This window comes from Aethalodelphis obliquidens, unplaced genomic scaffold (assembly GCF_003676395.1).
Source record: "Aethalodelphis obliquidens isolate GAN/ISIS:26980383/991018 unplaced genomic scaffold, ASM367639v1 scaffold57, whole genome shotgun sequence".
NCBI classification, from domain to species: Eukaryota; Metazoa; Chordata; class Mammalia; order Artiodactyla; family Delphinidae; genus Aethalodelphis; species Aethalodelphis obliquidens.
In genome coordinates this window covers 9671171-9679307 of record NW_020838001.1, presented here as the reverse complement: position 1 = coordinate 9679307, position 8137 = coordinate 9671171, and the positions used below count along the sequence as shown (strand labels likewise).

Here is an 8137-nt window from a genome sequence, read left to right as displayed (position 1 = left end):
CTAACACAGTGGTTCTTTTTTTTCTGGCCTCACCATGCAGCTTGCAAGACCTCAGTTCCCCGACCAGGGATTGAACCCGCGCCCTCGGCAGTAAAAGCATGGAGTCCTAACCACTGGACTGCCAGGGAATGCCCTAGCCCAGTGGTTCTTAAGCAGGGATGATCTTAAGCCGGGGATATCTCACACTATCCGGAGATATTTTTGGTTATCACAGCTGGGGGTGGGGTGGGTACCTCTGGCATTTAGTGGTCCAGGGATGCTGCTAAACCTATATGCTTTTTGTTATACTAAGTACACCATTTTATTTATTTATTTAATTTCAATTTGAAAGCAGTCACTGTTTATTAACTGACCAGATTACAAAAATAATCATGGTAGATACCTTAGTTCATCCTTCTAATAAGCCTGTTGATCTGGTCTTCCCTGTTGCCAGCATTTCCACCTTCTACAAAATGGGTGGTCTTTTCCTTCATTCCACCTCGTGGAGAAGACAATTAGAAGGGCCACAGGAAGTTGTCTGCTTCTTTGAAACGTTTTCCAACAGTATAGATCTCATGAATCAGATCCTCCATGCAGATGATACCGTATTTGCCAAGAGGCAGAGCAATCAACGCATCATCTGTCAGAGCAATTCGCTTCTTGGTGGTTTCACCATAATCACGCTTGTAGATCAGTTCATTTACTGACTTCAGGTTGGGGCACTCCCACGCAACGTACGGTTCCACAATTCTCAGCATGTTCACTGAAGCCTTGTGGAGCTTCACGAAGGTGCCGTTGAAGATCTGATGGAGACGAAGAAGCTGTACGCCTGTCGAACCTTTGGGCTCACACCACTGATACCTCTGATCCTGATGACAAATGCCAATTTGGGTTCAGTGGGTACGTAGAAGTTGCTGGCTTTTCTTGCCATCCTAGCCATTCGAATTTCAGTTCTTATGTACACCATTTTATACCTGGACTTCCTTATTTACTATATCTTCAAGTTTGTTCCATATCAGGATGAAGCACACTATATTATTTATGTATGTTATAAATACATATTTTGTATGTTACAATTATGCAAGAAAACCCACTTATTGTCTTCTCTTTTAATGTATCCATCTCACTAATTGCTTTATATAATTAAACTTTTTTCCGTAGAGCACCACCTTTTCCTTGAAAATCCATTTCTCAAACACCGGATGCTACATTTGGTTGCTAGGTCACATCACACAAAAAGAAATCTTGGAAGAACTACACTTAATTAGTTCTCTATTTTAAAAACATGCACGCCTCCTTTCCTCCCTCACTGGGGTTGGTAACGTATCTAGAAATGGCTGGATGGACCTGGCGAGACCCCCAGGTAAACTGAGTGTCCTAGAGGGCACGTTGGCCTCCTCAAGTTACTGGTCACTGCTAATTAGTTTAGAGAGTATAAACCCTTCATATTCTCAAATTCCTTTTTCAAAGAAACAGGAGGCTTAAGTCGCCACAGATGTGAATGATGTCATGAAGAGGGACTTCAGGAGGTGCAGTCGAAACCGTCTGAAGCTCGCAATGCAACGCAAAGCCACCGGCGTGGCCCTCCGCTAATAGAATTTAGCCAGGACAAGAGCCATCCAGCTTGTTCCACCAGGAGCTCAGTGCCTCTAATAGATTCTGAAAAAAACATGCCTTTTGTTGTTTCAGTTCGGGCTTAAGAAAAAAGAAAGTGAAAAATAAAGTTGGAAATACATCTTTTGTTGGAAATTTGACCAGTATATTATCATAGGGTATTTTCCTTACTGCGATAAAAGCGATGATTTCATAAAACTTATTTTGTGTAATTCCCTTCACTGCTTTCCTGGTTACATATTCGCTATGTATATTCATTCCACAAAAAATGTACGGAGGGTCTACTTTGTGCCTGGCATGCTTCCAGGACTGGTGATATAGGATGAAGAAGGCAAACAAACAAAAAATCAAGCGTTACAAAACATATTCCATGGAAAGGAAAGACTATGAGCCCACCCACTCCAGAGACCATGGGTTTCTCCAGCGTTTTTCCTTCCACGCCTATGCTAACATATAATATTTTACAGTGATGGGAATTTCTTGTACGGATATGTATATACTTACACAGACATACAGATATTCACAGTTACATCTGTGAGGGGAGTAAAAATCTCCCAAATAAGTGATTTTAAAAATATTCCTGTTCATCTTTAATCTGCACACAGATTAAAATTGCTGACGCTCTGAACCATATTCTACATTGAAAAGAATTCTCTGCCTTTGATGGTGGGTCAATGTCGTCACGTTTATAGGAATAAAAATGACAGCGATTACAACCATCCTCATAGAAGTGAAAATGCTCCATTACTGAGGTCTGGCTGCATGACAGATACACTATAAAGCATGTTTATAATGTACTGCATTTGGGCTGGCTCTGGAGCAGCCCTGGGAGGCTGGGTGAGATCCAGCCCCAGGTGGAGATGAGCACGGGAGGGGGAGGGGGTGCCGGTAGGGGGGGAGGGGCTCAGAGCAAGTACTTAGCAGCTCCCAGCACAGATCTGCTTGGCTTCTAAGCGCCACATTTCCCACTCTAATACCATCTGAGCAAGCAAACAAGCATCCAGAAAACCTGTAAATCGACACGTAGAAAACTAGGCTGTTGTTTGTCATTTTGATGGAGCAAGCGCACTAGAGAAAAGCAGGACTTCGAAGTCTCTCATTCTGTCACTAGAGGGTGACTCTAGGTGAGTCGAGTCCCCTCACCTGGATACGAAATGAGATGAATATTCAAAACATGGATCCCAAAGGGGTCCTATCCTATGAGGATTAAGCCAGACAGTGCATGTTAAAAAATAGAAGAAAAAAAATCTGTAAATTGTAAAGTGCTTTCCAAATCTTAATTATCCTGTTTTTTTTTTTTTTGGTGAGATTGTCTCATTTTATTTTGTATTGACATGCAATTCATCTAACATGAAATTAACTGTTTTAAAGTGTATAATTAAGAGGCAGAGCTCACTCGTGATGTTGTGCAACCATCAAACTATACTATCTTCATGAACATAAATATATACATATGTCGCACGTGACAATGTTGGGCATCGTTCTTTGATCCTTTAGTAATTTAGTGCCCCTCAAGGACACTAGGCTCATGCAGGAGTCTCCCAACCCCTAGGCCTCTAGCTCACACAGGGTTTCCTGCCTCTTCTCAATCCTGTCATTGAATTTCAAAGCCTTACAATTGCACCCAACAAATTGCTATGGGTATTTATTCATGGTCTTTGTGATATTTGCTGTTTTACGAAGCCAATGGAATGTCTGGGTCTCTGATTGGCTACAAAGCCAAAAATAAATCCAGGTAACACGATAAAATTTTAATTATAACCATCCTTGGTTTTCAAGACACCCAAATACTGGGTAATTGTACATAAACTGAAAACGACACCCCTCCACTCCCAACCCTGTCTGGTTGCTGGAAAGTTCTAGAAATAAAGGTAGGGCTCAACAACATTTAAGACCTTTGTACAGAAATACAGAAGCCAGTTCAAAGCCTTTTCCATATCTGATAACTGGAGCTATCACTTCTTTTTAAATGCAAATAAGTTACTTCGGGTATTATTAGAAAAAAATTAAACTAGATTATTTGCAGCATAGTGAAGGAAGATTACTTTTAGCAGTGATGCATGTTTCCACAGGGATCAGTCCTGTTTTAATTTCTAGACTGGCAGTTCTATAGATTCACAAAAAGAGAGGCCCTGGCAATTTCTATAAAGCCACAAACAAGCCCTATGTTTCTGTTTCTTCTGATGAAATGCTCTGGGTCAGGCAGTGTGTTTGTGATCACACCAAAGTAGCAGCATCCAGTTCAAAGTGGAGGAAAAACAACCTTAACAATGTAAGAATTTCCAAAAGTCCAAACATCTCTGGCCACGCCGCTCCCACAAATGGAAATGGTGTCAGATCTGCATCATAATTGATCCTCCAGATTTCCATCCACAAAAGAAGGATGTGGTCAAATAGAACAAACAACACCAGGGACAACAGAGGAGCCTTCTTGCTAACGTTCCCCTCCCCTCCGCCCACTAAAGTTTAGCAACCGACATCAATTTCAGCGTAATGCTCAAGATACAATCACGGTAGAGGTTTACGGCATGTTACGAAGAGCAGGGGACAAGCACGTCTGCGCTATTTTCCTCCTTGAGATGTGAGCTGCTGATAAATATTCACTGTAGAGGTTTTTCCATAATTCTTTGATTCTTCAAAAGCAAAGCCATTTTGGGAGTCTAAGCTTTTTGCTCCTGACCCCACAAACACGAGGGGGAGGGGAAAAAAGAGTGAAAATGAGGGAGAGCAAGAGAAAAAAGAACAAAAATTTTTGATACAGATAAAAGAAATTAAGCGAGCCATAAAGTCTGGGCTTTGTTTTAACTGGGTTGTAAGGTCCTGCTGTGCCGCCCATAATCCAGCTGGGAGAGGGGCCCCTGCTGGGTGGCTAATTAAAACAATTATAAATACAAAGAAGGTATCAATGGCATTCCGAGACTCAAACAAAGAGATAAAGCATTGAAGATTTAAATTGTCAATGGTCAATCTCTCTTCAGGGGATTCTGAAGAGGAGTCCGTGTCCCCAAGACCCCTCAACTCCTTTTTTATACTGACTTACGTCTGGTTACTCGGGACCCTTCCTTCTGTTGGGTTTACAGACATCAAAATATGTCAATGATGGAATTAAGGGAAAGTATAGGCACGAAAAGACTCCGATGTCTTAGCATGTCAGAACAGTGGATCTGAGTTTAAAAAATAAAATCCTATATGGGGAAAAAGGTCCCTGCCCCTCCTTTGGAATCGTTATTTTCAAAAACAAGAAAACAGAAAAGATCTTGAGACTTTTTGCCCCGATTCAAAGTGACAAAATGAAAGTCAATGTGAAATGTGATTAGAGGGTTTTTTTTTTTTTTTAAAAAAAGTACTGTGGGCAGTTTTAGGAATGTTGAAAATGTAGCAAGTGTGCTAGAATACTACTTCAATGGATTTTTAAAAAGTGAGTTGCAGAATTAAACGGTACTCTCCAGCAAAAGTGAAAATCTTTCTTAATTTCTTAGACCAAACTTTTTTTTTTTTTTTTTCCTTTCTGGCTTTTATAGGTTGAACCCTAAAAGGAACACTCAGAAGTATACTAACCTAGAGCTGCATAAATTAGTTCTCTGGTTATGGTAAAGATCCTAAAAAGGTGTGAAACTGAAAGCCACAGGCAAGAACTAATTTATGCAACTGCAGGAAAATGTCTGAGTACTTACAACGCAGGACAAAGTAAGTGTCAGATGTAGATTCAAATGTGGGATGAGCAACGTTCCTGATTCCTTTAAGGAACAGGATCCAGATACTGCTGCACGCGTCTGTAGTGCTGAGACAGTCCCTCACTGCACTTTCAGAACCTCTCGGGACTCAATCCCAGAGCAGAAGAGGTCGCAAACGTTTTCAGGGGCGTCCCTCGGGGAGGGTGGTCTGTTTGCTCTCATGAGTGGGGTCTGACCACTGAGAGCCTGCACTTGGGGGTCGGTCAGCGGGGCTGCAGGAGAAAGACCCCAAAGCTCCGATTCGCTAAGGCTCCCCCTTAAAAGGAGCAATACCTCTTTCCACCCAGAAAGAAAGTAACCGGCGTAGCTGGTGAAAGCGTGTTAAAGAGGAAGCAGTTAAGGTAGAGGCAGCTGATAAGGACCCAGTGGGGGTCAGAGCCCAGAGGCAGTCTCTCTCACTCTCCCTTCCCAGCTCCTCCCCTACATCCCTCTCTGCGTCCCCCTTCTCCGTCTGTCTTATTTTGCCTCCAGTGGCGAGGGGATTGAGTCTTTCTTTGGGGTTATCCATGCCCTCCCATCCTTTGACTTAGTGTTATTTCTTCCATCAATTAACCGGAAGATGTGTCTCTTTCCCGGTGTCAAAATAATACCAATAAAAAGGTCTGAGAGACTGAATGGAAACATCGGCCCAAAGCATTTGCAGCACATGATGAAGATTAGTAAAAAGAAAGATAGGATTTGACCAAAATGACTTTTTTTCTGGGATAGGAATGTTGCCTCAAAAAAAAATGTTGCCTCATAAAGCACCTTTGCTGCTTCAAGTATTCTGAAGTTATTATGTAACCAGGATATTAATACAAAGCACAGAAACTCCTCTAGTTATGTGTTCAACTCCAAGCTTTTCCGGATTTGAACACAACTCCACGCGGAAGCAAAAGTGTGACAACTCTGCTCAACGCCAACAGAGGGCGATAGATACTGGGATCTGTCACTTGAGTTCTGGTCAAAATTTTTAGGCTAAGGCAATACTGAAACTCAGATGCACTCAGGGGGCAGAGGAAAACGGACAGGCAGATCTGCCAACAACATTCGTGGGTCATGGCCCGCACACCGTATGCCAGGAGGCGTGCAAGTCATTAAACAAATCTCAAAACATTTAATCTTCCCACTTTGACACGTATACATTCATAATGACAAAAGCAAAACATATGTGTCAAGTTATTGTTTATATATGATTAAAAGTCTGCAAACAACCACAGAGGAGAGAATTTACTTATTACTGCACAAGTCTGGGTGTCCTGTTGACGGGCCTGTGATATTCATATGAGTAACAAACATAATTCATAAGTTATTATTTATCCCATTTCTTTTTGTTGTTTCCATTTCAGTAGACTCATAAAATGTATAGTTACAGTCAGGTTTTTACATAATTTATATTCTATTGCCCAAAGACTAAAATATTTTTGTAAAGATTCAGATAATAAATGTTTTAGGTTTTGTGGTCGATCTCATATATTATTCTCGGTTTGCTGTACAAACCTTTAAAAATATAAAAACCATTCTTAGTTCATGGGGTAAATATAGCCCTTAGGCTGTTCGAAATAAAATCCTGTCATTTTTTGACCCCTGATTTTGTCAATAATCATCTAAAAAATGGAAAAAAATCAAATTCAATGATCAAAGTGTAAAAAATGTGAATACTCATTAAAAAATTAATGTTATAAATACTTCACAAATGTTTTAAAATATTTTTCTACCAAAATGTCCAAAATTATTTAAGATGGAAAGGTAAAATACAAATGATAATTGAGATCAAGCTTTACATAAAAATTATTTACACAAAGCTAAAATATATATATAGTTAAAAGAATTTGTTAAATCCCATTAAATATTCATTATAAAAATAAAACTACTTTCAATTTTAGCATTCAGCGTTTGTCTAGCTGCCAATGTTGAGAATCTAAGCCTGTTACATCAGGACCAAGGTATAAGCAAATTGAAGAGTTATATGAATTAATATTACAAAATGTCCTCTGCTGCCATGTGTAACTGGTACAAATACTGTGCTCTTTGTAAGCACCTCTAGAATAATGAATTGGGACAATGAGAAACAAGAAAGGGGTTGCTCTGGTATTGCTATGGAGATGGGCTATACAAGTATCTGATGCATTTATGGCATGGGAGAAGGCTCCGCCAGTTAATTCAGTCGTCTTTTCTCTTTCCTAAGTGCTTCCCGTGCTCAAATCCTCCATGCACCGTGAAGCAGTGTTGTCTGATGTTGGCAGCAGTATGACAACAAACCTTCAAGGCATTCAGAGGCAAGTGCCTTTTGCTTTGCAGAATAGGACCAGAGATGTGAAGTGTTTCCCGGGGTCTGAACGGTGTCAGTCACAAGCGTGCCTGTTTAATGCCATGGGTTGCACAATGCCACCGCTGAGTACCAGATGTTGAGGGGCAGACTTGCCCATGACTTTTAGCAAATATTTTTTTGTGTGTGTTTTATATTCAGAGACACAAAAGTGAGGAGTCCAGGGCAGAGGCTCCTCTTGCCCAAGTCTAAAGGGAGACTGCAGGCTAGATTAAACAAACAACGCCAAGTGGGAAGATGAAGGGCCGCTGACACTAAGGGGCAGAATCAGAGAGATGACAGGACATGGTAGAGATGCAGTGATCTGGGGAGCCCATGCCCTGTCTAAAGAGAACTGTCAACATTCTGCCCTTACCAATCACTGGCATGTAGGAAAGTGGACCTGCTGTTGCTGGACTGTCTGATTTCTCAAGAGAATGCTAAATTCTGGGTTTTTATATGAAAAAAAATATTACAAATAATCCAAGTTAAAAAATAAAAGGCACATCTGGAGGGATTAAAT

General features: G+C 40.8%; 1 pseudogene; it reads right to left on the bottom strand.

Annotated features, from left to right (window-relative positions):
* Positions 1-326: 326 nt before the first annotated feature.
* Positions 327-6934, bottom strand: LOC113609578 (60S ribosomal protein L7 pseudogene; annotated as a pseudogene).
* Positions 6935-8137: the final 1203 nt, after the last annotated feature.